The sequence below is a fragment of the Rhinatrema bivittatum genome, chromosome 5 (assembly GCF_901001135.1).
Source record: "Rhinatrema bivittatum chromosome 5, aRhiBiv1.1, whole genome shotgun sequence".
Taxonomy (NCBI): domain Eukaryota; kingdom Metazoa; phylum Chordata; class Amphibia; order Gymnophiona; family Rhinatrematidae; genus Rhinatrema; species Rhinatrema bivittatum.
The window spans coordinates 143,433,745-143,455,977 of NC_042619.1; the positions used below are offsets into that span (position 1 = coordinate 143,433,745).

Sequence of the window (22,233 nt, forward strand, 5' to 3'; positions counted from 1 at the left end):
TGTCTGCATCTGTGTGCTTGTTTCTACTTTTAATGCCTTATCACGTTCTGCCCCCTCCCTCTGGCCAGGACTGGAAAAAGTGCCATTTTAAACAATTGATAACTTCTTATTGTTAAAATTCATAGAAAGACATACTACAAAGGTCAAATATTTGTTTCGTTCTCTACAGCCACAGTGACAGTATGCAGGAGGATACCTTAAAATCATGTTTTGACTAGCACTTTGAGTAAACATGACATGGAAGTCATAGAGGGAATCAGTACCTACTCCACAAAGGTGTCATTTTACAAAGTGACTTCTTCACCAGAGGGACACTTTAAGAGCTTTGAGTTGGTGGAGAAATGTAAGTGAATGTTAATAAGCTTTGCAGAAAGGGAATAGACCTTGAGCAGATTTTTTTCTGCTGTTTTGATTCATGAGAGATGTCAGATTTCTAGCACATCACAGATTTTTGTACCTTTCCGCAGGAAGAATCCATTTGTACAGAGTTAAGTGTGTGGTTTTTCAATCTAAATTGAGATAATTGCAAACACTGCCATCTCAAGCAATCTAAAGCATTATAAGATAGAAACTGAAAAGCTTGAATCAGCTGTTTCTCTGTGTTTGTGTTTTTCTTGCTATTAATTGCATAGTATAACACTTGGACTAATTTGATGTCATAATATGAGCCTTGGGGGTACCCGGGATCTGCATTTAGTATAGTTTTGGGACCCTTGCTCTTCCAGTTGGCAGAAGCAAAGTACTTAGCTGAATTTTATTGTTTCCACTGATGACTTAGTTACTGCTTTATAGAGTACCTTCTGAGAGCCTTGAACAGCAAAAGTATACATTATGTATAGAAAAACTGATTGGACGCTTTTAAAGAGGTATTATTTTCAGTAATAGAATCTCTAAAACAGTCTGCCTCATGCTGAAATGATAACTCCATGTGTATCACACCAAGCAGCTGGGCCAGGCCATGTTTTCCTAGCATGGACCAGACAAGGACATGCCTGCTGGTGGCTGGTATCTTTAAATCTGGTTTATTCTCCTAGTCCAGAGAAATTCAGGCTATACATTTTCAAAAACAAACATAATTTCTAGCTCTGTCAAACCACTTTTAACTGGGTCTACGATCCCTTCACTAGATCTGTGTTTCTCCCAGTGGAGGGCATATTGAGATTGGTAGAGTACTGAGTGGAGCCCTCTGGGGACAGGGACATGCTACAGAACCTGAATGTACTTTGAAGGCAAAAAATAAATAGGAAAGACTGAACTATTTACTTGCTATGGCATTATCTTATAGAAATGGCCACAATGGGGCAGTCCAGGGTTTGGAGAAAGAAGCTAGGAAGCATTCTGATCAGAAGGTTAGAAAAAAGGAGACAGAGAGGAAACGAGCCTTCTGTGCCTGAGAAAGATTGAAAGTGAGCACGAGAGAAGTCCTGATTTTCATCTCTCTACAGGAGTCTGAAGGACGGGGGTGGAGGAAGTCTGCCTTCTGTCCCTGGTTCTTCACCACCCTGGGGTGGTGCATCTGATTCTTGACTGGAAGTGGTTGTTTCTGTCAAAGCCATCAGTGGGGTAGAGATCATCTCTGCTCTCGGGGAGTAAACTTCTCACCTTTGATCTGTCTTTCTATGAGAGACGAAGACCCTGATCTGAATTCAGTGTCTAAACAAGTATCGATACAGGAAATAGAAGTGAATGGTAGACTATGAACTGACTCCTTAGCATGTAAAGTGGTATCTGCTGCTAGTGAGGGAAGGGATTGTATGGGATAACCTTTGTCTCTGAGCCAGATGAGTTCCAATTTTGATGGATTTAGTTCGTGTTTGTAATTACTAAGTCACTGGGCTATTGCTGTAAGGCAGCTGTTGAAAATGGTAATGAATGATTATGAACAGATTCTGTTTTGATGCCGAGTTGTAGCTCATCTGCAGATAGGTGGCACTTGATGTTGAAGGGTTGGATGAGGTTGCGGATAGGGCACATATAGATGTTGAATAGGATCAGGGAAAAGACTGAGCCTTGAGACACTTCACAGGTAAGCTCTCTAGGTCTGGATAATTTGTTGGCCCAAATAACTGATTGTATTCTGTTGGCAAAGAATGATTCAAACCATTTCAGGCTCATGCCATCAATGCCGATGTACTTTAGGCATTGAATCATGAGATGGGGGTTCAAGCATATCAAAGGCAGCTGAGAGATCAAGTAGGAAAATAAGGGAGTCACCACCAACTCTAGTTGGGCAATAATGATGATGATAATATTATTTCTTCTTACAAAGCCCCTTTGGAACTAGTCTAGCAACACAAGTAAGTTGCCAGACCATCCATTCTGGAATTGGCTGAATGTATGTTTCCCTAAGGATAGAGCTGTAGATCATGCTGGAGTTCTGCTTGGAATAAAGAAGAGAAGAACTATTTAAATGTTATTCTTTAAAATATATTTAGCTATAATTGTTGGATTTCTTGTTTGAAATTTTTGTTGATTCCATTCCTTTCAGCTGTATTTTTACTGTAGTTCATGCCCCAAAGCAGAAAATATTGCTTCACAGGTAATTAAAAGTTTGTTACATGTATATTTGTGCTCTACAATAGCTATATAATTAATATTGTTATCATTTGAGATACTGCTTAGTGGTTAATTGAACTACTAGTCATAGTGAACCAGTTATATTAAGCAATTTTCCTCATAAAGTTAAAAGGCCTGATTCATTAAGGTCTTTTTCTATAGATACAGAAGGAGTTAAAAAAATCTTTAAGGGTGAATATTCTGCACATTACTTGCGTAAGTAGCCTCTACTCGCTTAGTCTATATTTTATATAAATCCAAAATACAAGTGTATTTCACCTTTGCATGCACATATATGCTTATAAAAACAGGTGGTCTAGGGCATTCCTTGATAGGGCCAACAGTTACTCACGTAAGTTGCTATTTTAAAAGACACTTATGCGCATACATTTTCCAACTTATGTATTTTTACACCTGGTAATGATCTGGCATAAGTTACATTAATTGTGTTTATTGTATAGTACTGACTGGGTGGGAGATATGGGTGAACTGAGGTAGATGTTCAGAGTGAAGAACTAAGAGGTTCTTAATAGCCTGGAGAAGGATTGGGTAAACTGATGGACTAACTGGTAAAAGATGTCACTCGTGTGCATGTTTTAAAATGCACCAACTTACATAAATTCCAACTTATGCGAGAAGGTCCTCTTTATTTTCATACATAAACTATAAGATGAATTTTAAAAGAGATGCACGCACCTAAATCAGGAGATGTGTGCACATGTAGGACATACAAGTGTCCACCCAATTTTAAAAGCTTGCTTTGATGTGCACACAAGTCCTGATGCACAAATATCTCACTTTGAAGAAAAAAGGGGTGTGGTATGGGTGGAGAGTGGGCATTCCGGAGCAGCTCCATGAGATGTGCAATTAGGTAGGTTCATCTGGGTGCGTGCCCAGGTCTAGTGCCTTATAACTTTACTTCTACTATTGAGGAAATGTATATCTAAATAAAATTATATCCAAGCAACACTAAGCTGTTTGAGGGGTCTGGGATAACTGTGGGGAGAGCAGGCTAAAGAAGCAGGGATGATTGAAGGACCTAGCTGTAGAATGGGCAAACTGATGGATGAAATGATGAAACTGCTAATGGCATGCACACGCGCCAGTTATAAAATTGCCCCACTTACATGGCTCAAATCAGTCTTTCAAGCCAATGCAATATTGGCTTGTATAAAATGAGCGCTTGTGATTGAGCGCCCGCTCTCCTAAAGTGCCCAGCCACCTCTCCTGGGTGCGCGATGCATTATTTAAATGTGAGAGTCGTATGACCCTGATCTGAATTCTGTGTCTGAACAAGCATCTATACAGGAAAGAGAAGTGAATGGTAGAGTTGAACCCTTAGACTATGAACTGACTCCTTAGCATGTAAAGTGGTATCTGCTAATGAGGGAAGGGATTGTATGGGATAACCTTGGTCTCTGAGCCAGAGGGAGGTAGCTTCAATATCTTCAAAGGATAGTAATGAAGCATTAGTTAGGGCATCCCAACAGAGAGGTTCCAATAATAAGAGAAGTACCAAAATGATAAGGGGAATGGAACAGCTTCCCTACGAGGAAAGACTAAAGAGGTTAGAACTTTTCAGCTTGGAGAAGAGACGACTGAGGGGGGATATGATAGAGGTGTTTAAAATCATGAGAGGTCTAGAACGGGTAGATGTGAATCGGTTATTTACTCTTTCGGATAGTAGAAAGACTAGGGGGCACTCCATGAAGTTAGCATGGGGCACATTTAAAACTAATCGGAGAAAGTTCTTTTTTACTCAACGCACAATTAAACTCTGGAATTTGTTACCAGGGGATGTGGTCAGTGCAGTTAGTATAGCTGTGTTTAAAAAAGGATTGGATAAGTTCTTGGAGGAGAAGTCCATTACCTGCTATTAAGTTCACTTAGAGAATAGCCACTGCCATTAGCAACAGGAACATGGAATAGACTTAGTTTTTGGGTACTTGCCAGGTTCTTATGACCTGGATTGGCCACTGTTGGAAACAGGATGCTGGGCTTGATGGACCCTTGGTCTGACCCAGTATGGCATTTTCTTATGTTCTTATGTTCTTAGTCCAAGTGCCTTTAAGTCTAAGTGGTAAGATGGGAGAATTAGAGTGTATAGCAGTAAATGATGACATAGACTTAATTGGCATTTCAGAGACATGGTGGAAAAATAATAAGCAATAGGATAGTGCTATACTGGGGTACAAATTATGTCGCAATGACAGAGAGGAGCATCTTGGTGGTAGGGTGGCACATTTTGTCCGGGATGGCATAGAGCCCAACAGGATAAAAAGGACGCGCTAGGGATACATTTTGTGTCCCTAGCATGTCCTCGAGCACCCAGGAGAAGTGGCAGTGTGCTGGTTAGGAAAACGGACGCTGAATTAATGGGCTTCTGTTCCCTAACCTGACTGCTGGCAATTTTTTTTTTTCATACTGCTTCTTGTGGTTCCTCCTACTTAGTATCCAGATGATACTAAGTAGGAGGAACCACAGAAAAGCAGTATTTTGGGCTTTTTTGTAACTTTTTGCATCGGGAGTAAGAGCTAATAGCCTCAGGTACATGCATTTACATGTGATGAGCGTTATTAGCTACTCACTGGTTTAGATAAGGGGATTTGGACACGCTAATCCCCTTATTGCATCAAGTGTTAGCCTAGCACATCCAAAACCCACATCCAACAGCTCGTTAGCCTGTGCACTAGGCTCAGCACATGATATAGCATCGGCCTTTTTATGCGGCTGTGCGCTCCTACTTGCAAAATTAGGCTCACATATATGCATGCCGGGGCTATTTTATAACATATGTGCATATTTTATAAAATGGCCATATATCTGGGCACGTGCTGATGCACACACATTTCTAGGCACCCATATGCCATTTGAAAGTTACCATCCCTATATGCATATGCTTGTATATTTCCTTTCCGTCTCTCCCCTGGTATTGTAATATCCCCTGCGGCTTTTCTTATGGCACTTGATTCCTTTAAAGTTTTATATTGTGTTTTTTTCTTTTTAATTTTTATTTTAATTGCTAGTTTTTTGTAATTTGTATTTTCTCTTTTATTTTATTACTATTAATTTGTTTTATTCTTACTATTGTAAACCGTTTTGATTAAATTACATTTGTAAAAGCGGTATATAAAAATTTTTAAATAAATACATATAATTTTAAAATAAGTGGGTAAAGTATGTGCGTTAAATGCATTGATACAAGCTGTTTCAGTTCATTATATGTATTTGTGCATAAGCTTATATATGCACCTATGTTCTGGAGTAAAAATATGAGTATTTTATAATACATGCGTATCAGATTCGTGGGGGTAATAAAATACTAGTGTAGATCTACGTGCGGCCATATGTGCGCATACATGCTGCCACGCATAGTTGTTTGAAAGTTATCTTCCCTGTAAATTGATCCCAAAATGAGAAAACTCCTTTAGTACATCTGGCCTATTTATTATGCAAGTTCAGCTTCTCTTAACCACTAATTCTCCATGTGACCTTGTAAAGGGGACTAATAATGACAGTATTGGTCCCACCTTCTTCAGTCTGAAAGCTTTCGTGTAATCCAGGTGCCAGGAATGCTTCTAAAGTATTAAAGCACAAAACATCTGATCTTCTTATTCACATGGAAGACACGATATAAATCCAAATTATTAGCATCAATATTTATTATATGAAGATCACAATCATGAGGTCTTCATTGATATTACATTTATTTGATGCATTTCTGATTCTAATATGGCATTCACTTTTCTCGATTTTTTAAATAATTTATAGTTGATTCAACGGAAATTGAAAATAGAAAAAATAAACAGGAAGTAGTAATAGTTTTCTTTTGTGGTAATTAAAATGTTATTAGTGTTTTCAACTATGTCTAATAGATCAGGTGGTTAGCATCAAGGCACATCCAAGAAAAAAGGAATCACCATGTCTGACAGCAGTCATTTTAAGGACTCCGTAAAACTGTTTTCTTAAGATATTGCTCACGTTAAATTGTTTCTGCATAGCTTGTACTTCTGCACTTGTTCGTGATCACAGTTGCCCTTTTTAGCAAATATCCATGACAGAGATTCATAGCAATGCCGAGTCAATTAATCCTGTTACAGACAGAGGCAGAGAGAGATGGGTAGCAGTATCTCTGGAAGCATATGTATGATTTCAGCTTTACAAATAGATGGGCTCCCTAGGTACAAGAAAACTTCAAACTGAGAGGAGAGAATCTTTTTAAGGTCTTTAGCATTTTCCCTCAGTGGTAACAAATTAGCTGCCTTGCATTCATCTTCAAGCAGAGTTTCAAAGTGGAGCTTTTTAGCCTTGCAAATAAGTTTTAAGGTTCTGTTCTATCTGGTGTTACACTTGAAAACTAAAGTAGATAATGCAGCAAGTCTGATTTGTCAAGGATTTTCTCCCATTCTGATAAATCAGCTCTAATGTAGGAGAATGGCAAAAGCAGATGATAGAATCATTAGGGTCTCCATAAAGAGGCCAATTTTGAAACTCCCTGTAATGTTTGCAGGCCCGCAGGTAATTTCTACTTTGTACCCACAGGCCTGGAAGTCAATTTTCAAAGGGAAACTTTGTGTTGTCTCCCTTTGAAAACCCCATGGCATGCCATTGCCGTAGGGAGTCTTTACCCTGTATACATTTCTAGTGCACCATACACAGGGAATAGCAGGTGCAGGAACTTAAAAATGAAATCATCATGCATACTTAACGGAGCCTTCTCTTTCTGAACCCGCTTTGCCTCTGTACACTTTTCCCCTCCATGGAGGAGGAGTACAAATTTCAAAGTTTTTTTGTTTTGTTTTCTTTTCTTTTTAATGCAGGCAAACACCCATTTGCTCATGGAAATTCTCTTAGGGGCGGATTTTAAGAGCCCTGCTCGCCTAAATCCGCCCAAATCTGGGCGGATTTAGGCGAGCAGGGCCCTGCGCACCGGTAGGCCTATGTTCAATAGGCCTACCGGTGTTCAATAGGCCTACCGGCGCGCGCAGACCCCGGGACTCGTGTAAGTCCCGGGGTTTGGCGAGGGGGGCGTGTCGGGGGCGGGCCCGAGCCGCGCAGCGTTTAGGGGGCGTGTCGGCAGCATTTTGGGGGTGGGCTGGGGGGCGTGGTTACGGCCCGGGGCGGACCGGGGGCGTGGTCGCATCCCGGCGCTCTAGCGGCCTGCTGGCACGCGGGGATTTACGCCTCCCTCTGGGAGGCGTAAATCCCCCGACAAAGGTAAGGAGGGGGTTTAGACAGGGCCAGGCGGGTGGGTTAGGTAGAGGAAGGGAGGGGAAGGTGAGGGGAGGGCGTTAGAGGATTCCCTCCGAGGCCGCTCCAATTTCGGAGCGGCCTCGGAGGGAACGGGGGTAGGCTGCGCGGCTCGGCGCGCGCCGGCTATACAGAATCGATAGCCTTGCGCGCGCCGATCCGGGATTTTAGCGGTTACGCGCGGCTACGCGCGTATCTACTAAAATCCCGCGTACTTTTGCTTGCGCCTGGTGCGCCAGCAAAAGTACGCCTATTCGCGCGGTCTGAAAATCTACCCCTTAAAGAGTAAATTTCAAAGTGATTTCTGCAGATAAAGTAGTGCTTTAACCTGCAAAAATGATCCTTTAGAAAATCATGCAATCGATATCTGCACACGGTATGTGCATACTTTTATGCACATATGGGAGAGCTATTCCAGGGGTGGATTCTGGGCAGGTTTGGTATTTATGTACATACTTTTTGATTTCAAAAACATTAAGGATAACTTTCAAACAACTCTGTGCGGCCCTATATACATACATTAATGGCCATGCGGCGATCTACTGCAATATGTTATAACCTGCACGTATCAGGTACATGCAGATTTTAAAATACCTCTATGTCTACCCCCCCAACATATGTATGCATGTATGTTTATGTGTAAATACCTGCAATATATAGAAGGCATGTACTGAGCACTGAGCACTGAGAAGAGAGAATCACTTTGCTGGTGGCTGGAAAGAATCAGTAAGTACTGGTTGGAGACATTTTTAAAACTTAAAAGTATTGGGGAGAAGTAAACTATTAGGGTATATTTTTTAGTGAGTTTGTGTGTTTTGTTTTAAATAGGTAACCAGAAAGGCAGGCAACAAAGAGAAGTTTGTGTGTTTTATTTTAAATAGGTAGTCAGAAAAGCAGGCAACAGAAGTTTGTGTGTTTGTATTCCCCAACCCGAGGCCTTCTCCTTCCCCTCTCCCTCCCTTTAATTTATAGGCATGTGTCACTTTCACAGTTAAAAAAAAAAATCATTACAACAGGCAAGAGGAACACAGTTATTATGACATAACTTGTGATTTCATAATAATAGACATGAGGATTATCACCTTTATGATATTGACTAATAATTGTCATTATAGATCGCTGTTTTAAGAATAATTGAGTTAATTTATAGTATGATAGGTATGGGGTGGGTTATGAATGGATGTTATGTATGAGTATTGGGGTAACATCAAGTATGAATGAGTTTTGGTATGATATATATTATAAGAAATGTGTCTTTAGGAAAATTTTAATTTTTTGAACTAATATAAAATTGTGTATAAGATATGTATTAATATGTTGTTTAATGTTGTTATATGATTAAATTAACATTGTTTATAATAAAAATTCCTTTTGACAAGATTTTTTTGTTTTAATTATCACAAAGATATTCTTTTGCAATACAAAAAGTGGTTTTATTCCACTTTGTTTAGAGTGTTTTATGTATGTATGTGTGTGTGTGTGTGTGTGTGTGTGTGTGTGTGTGTGTATATATATATATATATATATATATATGTATCAAATCAGTCTTTTAACTTAAACTCAGAACTCCCCCACACCTTATCAGAGTTTGATCATTACCTTGTAGGTCACTATGAGATATATAGTGAATATACTAATACATTTAAAGGACCCTAACTGTACGCATTCCTACTCCCATAGCAACCTAAAGCTTAAAATCTACAAATACATAAAATTAATAAATAACTAGGAACTGAACAAATTTAAGATGAAGGCAGCAGTCCAGCAGCAAGAAGGGGGGCCTCCCAGTCTTTTGCATTCAGTGTCACATGTATGATTTTTTACCTGCCGGTGAGAAATTGTATGGGTGCATCTGATGGAAAGAGCTCCTGTCTCTCAGAGAATGAGTCTGATCTCTGTATGCTTGAGTGGCAGACCTAGATGAGCTGAGGCAGACAGAGAGGTATATTGATGAGACCTTCAGGGATACAGTCCCAACTCCAATCTGGCAGCTCTTGGACATGCATTGGAGGAGGAAGATCTCATGATCGGAAAGCATCAACCTGGTGCAGCAGGAAATGATTCTGCAACAAGGACCTGCTCTCCAAGTGGTGCATTGTCCTCTCACACCGAGGCTGTGTCTCCCAGGGCTACTGCCCAGGAGGGAAGGGTTAGGTCAGCTATTATAATTGGTGATTTGATTATTAGGAATGTAGACAGCTGGATGGCTGGTGGGCGTGAGGATCGCCTGGTAACATGCCTACCTGGTGTGAAGGTGGCGGACCTTACTCGTCACCTAGATAGGATTTTAGACAGTGCTGGGGAGGAGCCAGCTGTCATGGTACATATGGTCACCAACGACATAGGAAAATGTGGGAGGGAGGTTATGGAAGCCAAATTCAGGCTCTTAGGTAGAAAGCTTAAATCCAGAACCTCCAGGGTAGCATTTTCTGAAATGCTCCCTGTTCCACGCGCAGGTCCCAGAGGCAGGCAGAGCTCTGGAGTCTCAATGCGTGGATGAGACGATGGTACAAGAAAGAGGAATTCAGTTTTGTAAGAACCTGGGTAACCTTTTGGGGAAGGGGGAGTCTTTTCCAAAGGGATGGGCTCCACCTTAATCAGGATGGAACCAGGCTGCTGGCGCTGACCTTCAAAAAGGAGATAGAGCAGCTTTTAAACTAGAACAAAAGGGAAAGCCGACATTTGCTCAGCAGCACATGGTTCAGAGGGAGGTAACTTCAATATCTTCAAAGGATAGTAATGAAGCATTAGAGTTAGGGCATCCCAACAGAGAGGTTCCAATAATAAGAGTAGTCGTCCAAGTGCCTTTAAGTCTTAAGAGGTAAGATGGGAGAATTAGAGTGTATAGCAGTAAATTATGACATAGACTTAATTGGCATCTCAGAGACATGGTGGAAAAAGAATAAACAATAGGATAGTGCTACACTGGGGTACAAATTATGTCGCAATGACAGAGAGGAGCATCTTGGTCGTGGGGTGGCACTTTTTGTCTGGGATGGCATAGAGTCCAACAGGATAAAGATCCTGCATGAGACTAAATGTACAATAAAAAATAGAACGTGCTGATGTAGAAACCTGATATATAGGCAGAGGTTGATATATTTTAATTGACATCACCAGTTTGCCGATACCTCCTCTAGTTTGTCCATTCCTTCTCCATGTCATCGAGACCCTCCTAGTTCTTCAACCTGATCTCCCCTGTTCAAACAGACCCAACCAATAACAGAAAACAGATGAACCTGATATCAGTTGCATTAGATAGCTATTTGGTGTAAAATTGTGTGAATAAGTTGCCTAATATATTTGTGTACCTCTCTTGTAAAATAGCAATTTCCATGCATTCCTTATTGCCCTGCCCATGAATGCCCCGGACCACCCCTTTTTTGTGCCATTTTCAAAGTGAAGATATACACAGAAGTATACTTTGAAAGTTGGACTATCTTATGCACATATTTTCTAGCTAGCATGTGCAATTTTACAAAAACAAAGTCTGTTCTTGAAAAGTGTATGGTATACCATCTTTTTTCACTGTATGCTTACAGCTTTGACTTTTTTAGTCAGCCTTAAAATATTTGTAATTATAGTCTACAAACACTCAATTTATTTTTTGGCCTCTGAAGGGCAAAAAGAGCCAAGTATCTAAGTAGTAAATATTTTAAATTCAGATAATACAGGATGTATTTGTCATTTCAAAAAATATATTCAGCCCAGTTGAGAAGAAGATATTTGGAGCTTGCAAAAGATGGCGCCACCATAGGCATTTCATTGTTGTCCATCTTTTGCATGCTCCAAATATCTTCTTCTCAACTGGGCTGAATATAATGCACACAAACCCTGATTATCCTAAATTTCTCTGTGCCATTTATTTACCTCTAGAACCTTTCAGACTTAAATATATTTATTCCTGCCTCCGGCTGGTGGAAATTTAAATCCCAGCACAGCTGAAACCACATAATTTCTCTTAGCTTCTATGTGAGCAATTTTGGACACTAATAAAATGTTCTTGTTTGTGGACAGATAAGAACCCATCCTTATTCACACCCTGATCTTTATCTTTACAATACCAAAAATCCAATTAAAAAGTTGTTGAAATGCATTTCCTATTTTTCCCCATTTCTGAAATTTCCCTATGCAAAGGTTACCAGGATCATCTTCCTGGTGCTTGTCTATAAAAAACAAAAAGTGTTAATCTATCGTATTATCTATAATCTTTTCCACAACATGCTCATCATCTCTTTCCCTGTTCTTTTACAGTCTGGCTCCTTCTCTCTGATACATGCTAGATGTTCACACCTCATACACTCCTTCTATCACTCTACATATTTATCTACATGGGTGCAAACTCGTTTTCACATAGCCTCTCAGATGCTCATACTGCAGATATCAATAAGGGAGGGGGGGCACTAGAGAGCTAGTTGCCAGACAGACATGAGAAATCTGCTTTCTGAAGAGCAAGTTACAAATATGTAAATGCTTCAAGTAAAATTGCTGTCTCATCCAAATACTTATCCCAAGTGATATCTATAATGGTCACTGGCAAAAGAGAAGTAACATGGAGATAAACGTTTCAAACAGGACTCTCCATTTCTGAAAATGGCTGCTACCAAAAAAACAAACAAACACTGAAACCTTCCTTACAATAATTTTGAGGGATCTGCAGTCTCTAAAGGTATTAATGATAGAGACACAACTAGAGAAATTGAAATGGAGATGACGTCCCTTACAACACAATGGGGTAGATTTTAAAACCCCTACGCGCGCAAATCCTCCCGGATTTATGCGCGCAGGGCACTCATGCGCCGGCGCACCTATTTTGCATAGGCCGCCGGAGCGCGCATAGCCCCGGGACGCACGTAAGTCCCGGGGCTTCCTAAAAGGGACGGGATGGGGCGTGTCCAGGGGCGGGTCTGGGAGCAGGGGGCGGTCCGGGGCAGGTCCGGGGGCGTGGTGACGGTTCGGGGGCAGGCCGGGAGGGCGGTCTCGAGTTCCCCGGCACTGCGGCCTGTGCCGGGGGACTCGCGCAAGTTACGCCTGCTTCAAGCAGGCGTAACTTGCCCAACAAAGGTAGGGGTGAGGGATTTAGGTAGGGCTGGGGGGTGGGGTAGATAGGGGAAGGGAGGGTAAAGTGGGGGGACGCGGAAGGAAAGTTCCCTCCGAGGCCGCTCTGATTTTGGAGCAGCCTCGGAGGGAACGGGGGCAAGCTGCATGGTTCGGCGCGCGCAGGCTGCCGATTTTGCACAGCCTTGCGCGCGCTGACCCCGGATTTTATAAGATACGCGCGGCTACGCACGTATCTTATAAAATCTGGTGTACTTTTGTTCGCTCTGGTGGCGCAAACAAAAGTACGCATGCGCGTATTTTTTGAAGATCTACCTCAGCTCTCTTTATTTCAAAAGAGAGTGGATGAAGGAAAAGAATACCTTGTTGGAAGATTGTATCTTACTGCTACAGTTCAAAGTCAAAATGATTGCAGAACTAAAAAGGAACTTCAAGGGAGCAAAGAAACAATTAAAACATGTTGGTGATTCCAGAGGGAATGGAATGTGATTATCCAATGAAATTTATGGAGCTGTTTCTGCCAAAATTATTGGAATTTCAGATTATAAAGTACTTTGAGATTACAAGAATACAGAGTGACTTCCTTTCCAAAACCAGTGGTGATTCATATCTTGAGATATCCTCAAATGTTAGAAATCCTGACACGTTGGGGTATGCCACCAGTACTGTGTAAATTCAAGCATCTAAAAATGCAGACAAATTCTCCTTAATATTGTACAATAATATATCATGCATTCTAGTGGCCTACTCGTCCCATGCATTCTACCCTTTGATGGAAGGTAAATTCTGAGGTTATCCTATAACAAGTGTAGCTCAGGATGGAAACCTTGTGGCTGTATGCCCTGGCTACATCCCTTTACTAGGAACAAGGTAGCTTACCTGTCCTGCATTGATCTGGGAAAATAAGCAAGGACATACTGAGAATCAAAAATTGACCATCCTCTATTCAAAAATAATAGTTGCCAAACAAGGGGAGGAAATAAGTTTTAAAAATGATCAGTTATAGCATATCCTGAAGAAAGAATCTTTACAACACAGTAACCAATTTATTCAGAGTCTGGATATAAGCAATGTGTTGTGAAGTTTCTTTCTGCAGATAATTATGATAGTTTGCTTCCTCTACTTGTTTAGTTAATATATATTCAAAAATATTAACATTTCAAATTTTAATGTAGGTTATACAATGCAATTTCTAATCATAAATTGTAGACTAACAAACCAAGGGGCAGATTTTCAAAGGCTACGTGCGTAACCCGAGAAAATCTGCCCCTGCGCGTGCCGAGCCTATTTTGCATAGGTTCGGCAGCGCGCACAAGCCCCGGGACGCACGTATGTCCCGGGGCTTCAAAAAAGGGGCGGGAAGGGGCGGGTCTGGGGGCATGGTCGTGGTCTGGGGGTGGGGCGGGGCGTGGCAGTGGTCTGGGGGCAGTCCTGAGTCCTCCGGCACAGTGGCCTGTGCCGGGGGATGGCTCGCTGGCTCGCGCAAGTTACGCCTGAGTTGGGCAAGCGTAACTTCTGAAACAAAGGTGGGGGGATCTAGTTAGGGCTGGGGGGTGGGTTAGATAGGGGAAGGTGCAGGGAGCGGTAGAAAAGTTCCCTCCGAGGCCACTCCAATTTCGGAGTGGCCTCAGAGGGAACGGAGGCAGCCTGCGTGGCTTGGCACGTGCAAGTTGCACAATTGTGCACCCCCTTGTGTGCGCCAACCCTGGATTTTATAACATGTTATAAAATCGGGCATAGATTTGTTTGCACCTGGTTGTGTAAACAAATATGTGCCTGTGCGCAGTTTTTAAATCTGCCCCCAAGCATGGAGGTAACAAGTATAGATTTCCCCATCCACAACCAGCACATTTCATTCATAGATCAAAAAGCATATTACAAAGACAAAGACTAACAGGGGTAATCAAAGGGACTCTCCAGAATGCCTCTGTGGGCCTGTGGGGTAAATGTACTGCAACATTGATCCCTGACAAGTTGTGCTGGCTCAATCAATGGTATCAGTACCACAAATTAATCAAATACTGATGAAAATCATATGCGGGTGCAACATGAAAGATTTGTTGACAGCTGTAAGAACAGCACTGAAGAGTAGAGATGTGAATCGTGTGATCGATCGTCTTAACGATCGATTTTGGCTGGGGGGGGAGGGAATCGGATCGTCGTGGTTTTGTTTTTTTTTTTAAATCGTGTAAATTGTAAATCGGGGGAGGGCGGGAAAATCAGCACACTAAAACAACCCTAAAACCCACCTCGACCCTTTAAAATAAATCCCCCACCCTCCCGAACCCCCCCAAAATGTCTTAAATTACCTGGGGTCCAGTGGGGGTGTCCCGGTGTGATCTTCCACTCTCGGGCCACGGGTGCGTTAATATGACAGGGCAAAGGTAGCGCTGGCGCCATTTTGGTTCCTGTCCCCCGACGTCACGAGCATAAGAGATCGCTCCCGGACCCCCGCTGGACCCCCAGGGACTTTTGGCCAGCTTGGGGGGGCCTCCTGACCCCTACAAGACTTGCCAAAAGTCCAGCGGGGGTCCGGGAACGACCTCCTGCACTCGAATTGTGTTGCCGTATTGCAAAATGGCCATACGGCCGGCGCCATTTTGCAATACTCGAGCCGTATTGCAAAATGGCAACACGATTCGAGTGCAGTAGGTCGTTCCCGGACACCCGCTGGACTTTTGGCAAGTCTTGTGGGGGTCAGGAGGCCCCCCAAGCTGGCCAAAAGTCCCTGGGGGTCCAGCGGGGGTCCTGGAGCGATCTCCTACGCTTGTGACGTCGGGGGACAGGAACGAAAATGGCACCGGCGCCATTTCTAATAACGCACCCGTGGCCCGAGAGTGGAAGATCACACCAGGACCCCCCCACTGGACCCCAGGTAATTTAAGACATTTTGGGGGGGTTCGGGAGGGTGGGGGATTTATTTTAAAGGGTCGGGGTGGGTTTTAGGGTTGTTTTAGTGTGCCGTTTTCCCGCCCTCCCCCTTCCCCCGATTTACGATTTTTGACGATAAATCGGCGGAATTCCTATTGTATATCGCCTCTAACGATTTTTGACGATTTAAAATATATCGGACGATATTTTAAATCGTCAAAAAACGATTCACATCCCTACTGAAGAGTAATGTAACGTAATGTTTCCCAGTCCTCTCCTGGAGAGACACTTAGGCCTGAACTTAGAAAATCTGGCAGTAACTGGGGGCTGGGGGGCGAAGTGGGGGGTGGGCCTGAGAAAGCCGGCAGCGATCGCACCCAATATCGCCACCGTGAAAGGTGGTGCTATTGGGCGCAATACTGGCGGCAGTAAGGATTCTTACCTTTAACCATCAGCGAAGTTGTCGCGGAGTCTGCCCCGAGGCCACCCCGACTCCTCCCCTTCTGGTGTGGACTCCGCCCCAATTTAGAAATTGCATGCGAAAAGTTCCTTTTTGCATGCGATACCTTTGGAAAACGACCCCCTTAGCTAGTTGGGTTTTCAGGATTGCCACAATGAATATGCATGAGATAGATTTGAATACAATAGAGACCTGGTGTATGTAATTCTCTCTCATAGATATTCATTGGGGCAATTCTTGAAAGCCGACTGGATAGGTATACCTCCAGAACAAGTTTGGGAAATACTGAAAGGACGCCAGTGGATCCCCAAGATAAGGGCAGGATATGTGATCAAACTTTCTTTTTATTTGGTTTATCAGTGATGAAAATGCAAGATAAATGTCTTTATTTGTGGTATTGCAAGTGACCCTCTTGTTTGCTTTGTATTATTCTGTTTTTTTACCAATTTGCTGATATGTAGACTTAACCAAAACATATTCTTTCTGGAGGAGCTGTTCATGGATGCCTCCTTTCCATTCTGCGGTTCCACATACATACAGCATACTAACTCTGAATCAAGGCCGGCTGCAACATTTTTTCCCCAACACAATTTTAATGAAGACAATCAACTAGACTACAATGCATGATGTGGGATCTGTATTCAGTTACAGTTTTTAACATAAATAAGTATAAAGTGTTTTGCTTATATCCATTGTTGTACCATCAAATATATATGTGTTATTCTATATGCAAATATTTTTTGGGGGTCTTCATAGATAGCTGTCAATAATGAAATATATATAGTTCTGTCTGATTTTACTAATTAATAACCAGCTTTCTCCCCCCACTCACCCTGTAAAGAAACTAAATGCACCCTGTTGTTCATGTTAGCAGGGAAAATAATCCCCTCACCTTCCATCATTTGAGACCCAAATAAATTATTTCAGTGTCTAATTCCTCTTTCATTTTTTTCATTAATGGCTAAGGGGCAAATGTAAAAGTGTTGCTCATGCTAAAAGGCCCACGTATGTGAGTATCTGGGCCATGCGCGAGTGATTCATATTTTAAAAGCTATTAATTACGTGCATATATGCGTGTGCTTGAGCAAATAAGAAAGGGAGGGCAAGGCATGGGTGGAGCATGGGTGTTCCAGGGTAGGGCCAAAAGTTACACGCATAAATCCATATTTTAAATCTGGCGATTGCAGCGGCTGTTAGCCACATATGTTTGCTTCTTCTGATGAGGTATACGTCATAATCCACCTCTGTTTAGGCCTATATCGACTGGGTGAGGGGTCTGGTTCAACTGGGGGACATGCTGGCTCCAGAACCAGAGGGGTCCGGATGACTTTGAGACAGAATGTGCGAACTGATGGATTAATGGGTAAAACTGGGAATGTCCTTCACGCGAACATGTTTTAAAATCTGCTTCCCTGCACGCGTTAAAGATGACAAAGTCCCAAGAAAGGTACATAAAATAAATTTGCTTGAGTAAAATTAATGGGGCTCACATAAAATATTTGCACACCTGATTTAAAATTCTGCCATATGTTAATTTGTGCACCCATAAGCATGTGTATGGGCAAGCACGCTTGTTTTAAATTTACCGTCCCTATGCTGAGACCGAGATAATACTATGCTTTGTGGTATTTTCAGGGTTTTTTTTTTTTAATTTTTTGTCCTCTACATTGAAAAACTAGGTTGATACTTGAAGTTTTGGCTAACTGTTATTTTATAAAGCATCTGATATTGCAAAATGCAAAGTGACTTTGGCCACCAAGGAGGAACCACTTTACATTTTCAGTCTACATGCAGTCTTTACCGAAGATTTTCAAATCTTCGGTAAAGACTGCATGCAAAGATTTTCTTTGCATAAGTTTGCTTTGAACATCCTGCCTTATTTGGCCGGGTATGAATTGAATTGTGTATGCACAAAGTTAGACTGCTCCAAGCAGGATGTGACCTGTGCGTGCAACTTGCACACATACTCCTGAAAGTATGCTCGCTAAGTCTTATCCCCGCTTGCTCTTTTCCCCATAGAATGCCTACCACAAGTTTGTGTAAAACTCCAAAGGTCATAGTTTAGTTCCGGTACCGCAACTTAGAAGCTATAGGACACCGCAGCCCAGATCTAGGGCCTTTTCTAAAAATGCTTCAGTGCTCTGGAATGCTTTACCCTTTGAATTAAGAACATATGAGTATTATAAATATTTAGAAAACATCATAAAGTTTTTTTCTTTTAAGAATGTTTATTCTGCTTGAATGGTATCTGAATTTATGATGAGTTTTAAATTTATTTATGTTTTTGTTATGTATTTGCAATTTAACGGGTTTACGATCATTTATTTTGTTGTCCACGCTGCTCAAATATATTTGGATGCTGCAAAATACAAGAATTTTCAATAAGTAAATAAATAAAGTGCATGCCTAATAGGGTTATGTGCACATTTTTACAACATAAGAACATAAGAACATAAGAAATTGCCATGCTGGGTCAGACCAAGGGTCCATCAAGCCCAGCATCCTGTTTCCAACAGAGGCCAAAACCAGGCCACAAGAACCTGGCAATTACCCAAACACTAAGAAGAACCCATGCTACTGATGCAATTAATAGCAGTGCTATTCCCTAAGTATAATTGATTAATAGCTATTAATGGACTTCTCTTCCAAGAACTTATCCAAACTTTTTTTGAACCCAGCTACACTAACTGCACTAACCACCTCCTCTGGCAACAAATACCAGAGGTTTATTGTGCATTGAGTGAAAAAGAATTTTCTCCAATTAGTCTTAAATGTGTTACTTGCTAACTTCATGGAATGCCCCCTAGTCCTTCTATTATTCGAAAGTGTAAATAACCGAGTCACATCTACTCATTCAAGACCTCTCATGATCTTAAAGACCTCTATCATATCCCCCCTCAGCCGTCTCTTCTCCAAGCTGAACAGCCCTAACCTCTTCAGCCTTTCCTCATAGGGGAGCTGTTCCAACCCCTTTATCATTTTGGTTGCCCTTCTCTGTACCTTCTCCATCGCAACTATATCTTTTTTGAGATGTGGTGACCAGAATTGTACACAGTATTCAAGGTGCGGTCTCACCATGGAGCGATACAGAGGCATTATGACATTTTCCGTTCTATTAATCATTCCCTTCCTAATAATTCCTAACATTCTATTTGCTTTTTTGACTGCTGTAGCACACTGAGCCGATGTTTTTAAAGTATTATCCACTATGATGTCCAGATCTTTTTCCTGGGTGGTAGCTCCTAATATGGAACGTAACATCATGTATCTACAGCAAGGGTTATTTTTCCCTTTATGCAACACCTTGCACTTGTCCACATTAAATTTCATCTGCCATTTGGATGCCCAATCTTCCAGTCTTGCAAGGTCCTCCTGTAATGTATCACAGTCTGCTTGTGATTTAACTACTCTGAATAATTTTGTATCATCTGCAAATTTGATAACCTCACTCGTTGTATTCCTTTCCAGATCATTTATATATATATTGAAAAGCACCGGTCCAAGTACAGATCCCTGAGGCACTCCACTGTTTACCCTTTTCCACTGAGAAAATTGACCATTTAATCCTACTCTCTGTTTCCTGTCTTTTAACCAGTTTGTAATCCACGAAAGGACATCACCTCCTATCCCATGACTTTTTAGTTTTCATAGAAGCCTCTCATGAGGGACTTTGTCAAACGCCTTCTGAAAATCCAAATACACTGCATCTACCGGTTCACCTTTATCCACATGTTTATTAATCCCTTCAAAAAAATGAAGCAGATTTGTTAGGCAAGACTTCCCTTGGGTAAATCCATGTTGACTGTCCCATTAAATCATGTCTTTCTATATGCTCTACGATTTAAATCTTGAGAATAGTTTCCACTGTTTTTCCCGGCACTGAAGTCAGACTCACTGGTCTATAGTTACCCGGATCACCCCTGGAGCCTTTTTTAAATATTGGGGTTACATTGGCCACCCTCCAGTCTTCAGGTACAATGGATGATTTTAATGATAGGTTACAAATTTTAACTAATAGATCAGAAATTTCATTTTTTAGTTCCTTCAGTACCCTAGGATGCATACCATCCGGTCCAGGTGATTTGCTACTCTTTAGTTTATCAATCTGGCCTACTACATCTTCCAGGTTCACAGTGATTTCGTTCAGTTCATCTGAGTCATCACCCCTGAAAACCATCTCTGGAACTGGTATCTCCCCAACATCTTCATTAGTAAACACAGAGGCAAAGAATTCATTTAGTCTTTCTGCAATGGCCTTATCTTCCCTAAGAGCCCCTTTAACCCCTCTGTCATCTAATGGTCCAATCGACTTCCTCACAGGTTTCTTGCTTTGGATATATTTTAAAAAGATTTTATTATGAGTTTTTGTCTCTATGGCCAACTTCATTTCAAATTTTCTCTTTGCCTGTCTTATCAATGTTTTACACTTACCTTGACAATGCTTATGTTTTATTCTATTTTCTTCAGAGGTATCCTTCTTCCAATTTTTGAAGGATTTTTTTTGGCTAAAATAGCCTCTTTCACCTCACCTTTTAACCATGACGGTAATCGTTTTGCCTTCCTTCCACCTTTCTTAATGCGCGGAATACATATGGACTGCGTCTCTAGGATTGTATTTTTAAACAATGTCCAAGCCTGTTGAACACTTTTAACCTTTGCAGCTGCACCTTTCAGTTTTTTTCTAACTATTTTCCTCATTTTATCAAAGTTTCCCTTTTAAAATTTAGTGTCAGAGCTGCATATTTACTTATTGTCCCCCTTCCAGTTATTAGTTTAAATTTGATCATGTTATGATCACCATTGCCAAGTGGCCCCACCACCGTTACTTCTTTCACCAAATCTTGCTTTCCACTAAGGATTAAATCTAAAATAGCTCCTTCTCTTGTTGGTTCCTGAACCAATTGCTCCATGATGCAAGAACCTCTTACATGCACAAAAATGTGTTTTATGCATGTAAATACTTTGGAAAATGATTTTAATAGTTTTCTGTTCAGCCTTAAAGCTTGCGAAGTAATTAAAATGAATTTTTTTTTTGCTCAACTTATCAGTAATCTGGAAGTCTGTATTGTTGCATGAGCCAAACCTGTTTTTCTCCATTTCTCCATTGCACCCCATCACTTTGTTTATGCCAGAATACATTTTCCTATAATTTGTTGTAGTGGGGGAGGTTTTTCTTTTTTTATTTCTCATACTTTGCACTTCTTACAAAGGCTTTGAGAAATTCTAAACATGCAGCAATCTTCTTGCTTTTATCCACATATCAAGCCACATGATCATGCTGCTTTTTTAGTCACGTAGTTTAAAGATGAAAATGGATAGATCAAGGTTACTGTCATTTTTTTCATGTAAGCTCATGGCACATTTGGTACTCTAACATTTCTCCTTTACAGCAATAATATTGGCTCCTAATTTCTGGAAGATGTTTCCAGTTCAAGCCACTGCTAGTTGTCTAAGCAGAAAAAAGAAAGAATAAGAAATGAGATTTTTATGATAATTCACTTGTTTTATTTTAAGATTTCTACTCCCTAGCATGTAGAAAGTACTTCTGATTATTTACACTGGAAGCCCCAGAGATTGACAAAAGCCTCCAGGCTTCTGCTGTTTATTTTACACACTTGGAATGTTGAAAGGCTTTAGTTTGTACATGAGGTAGACAAGACGAGAGATAACAAAGACTGATGGTGCATATCATCCAGCTAACTCTTCCTTCTGCAGAATCCAGGATTGCAACCTGCTTTTTTTTTTTTTCCTTTACATTGATTCTACTTTCTCATAAATACTAATTTGACCCTTAGCCGTGATAGTTCACTCTGTGTTTATCATTTCTGTAGCTAGTACAAAAGTGCCTGTTCGATTTTCTTCACTGCCTGCTGGATGCAGCAGTCAGAATTACAGGCTAATGGTGAGGTGAGGGGGCCTATAATGTATGATAATCAATACTCGGAATCTGCTTCCTATGATGTGACATACAGGAGTGAAGCCAGAACTGCAGTTCTCAGACATCAGAGTGAAAAATCTCATGCAGTGCAGGAGGTTTC

At 41.3% G+C, this 22,233-nt stretch overlaps 1 protein-coding gene across 3 annotated transcripts in view; it reads left to right on the forward strand.

Moving 5' to 3' along the window:
* Window positions 1-22,233, forward strand: part of PCDH17 (protocadherin 17) — a 346,826-nt gene that overhangs the window by 289,451 nt on the left and 35,142 nt on the right. The gene's annotated exons all lie outside the window — the stretch shown is intronic.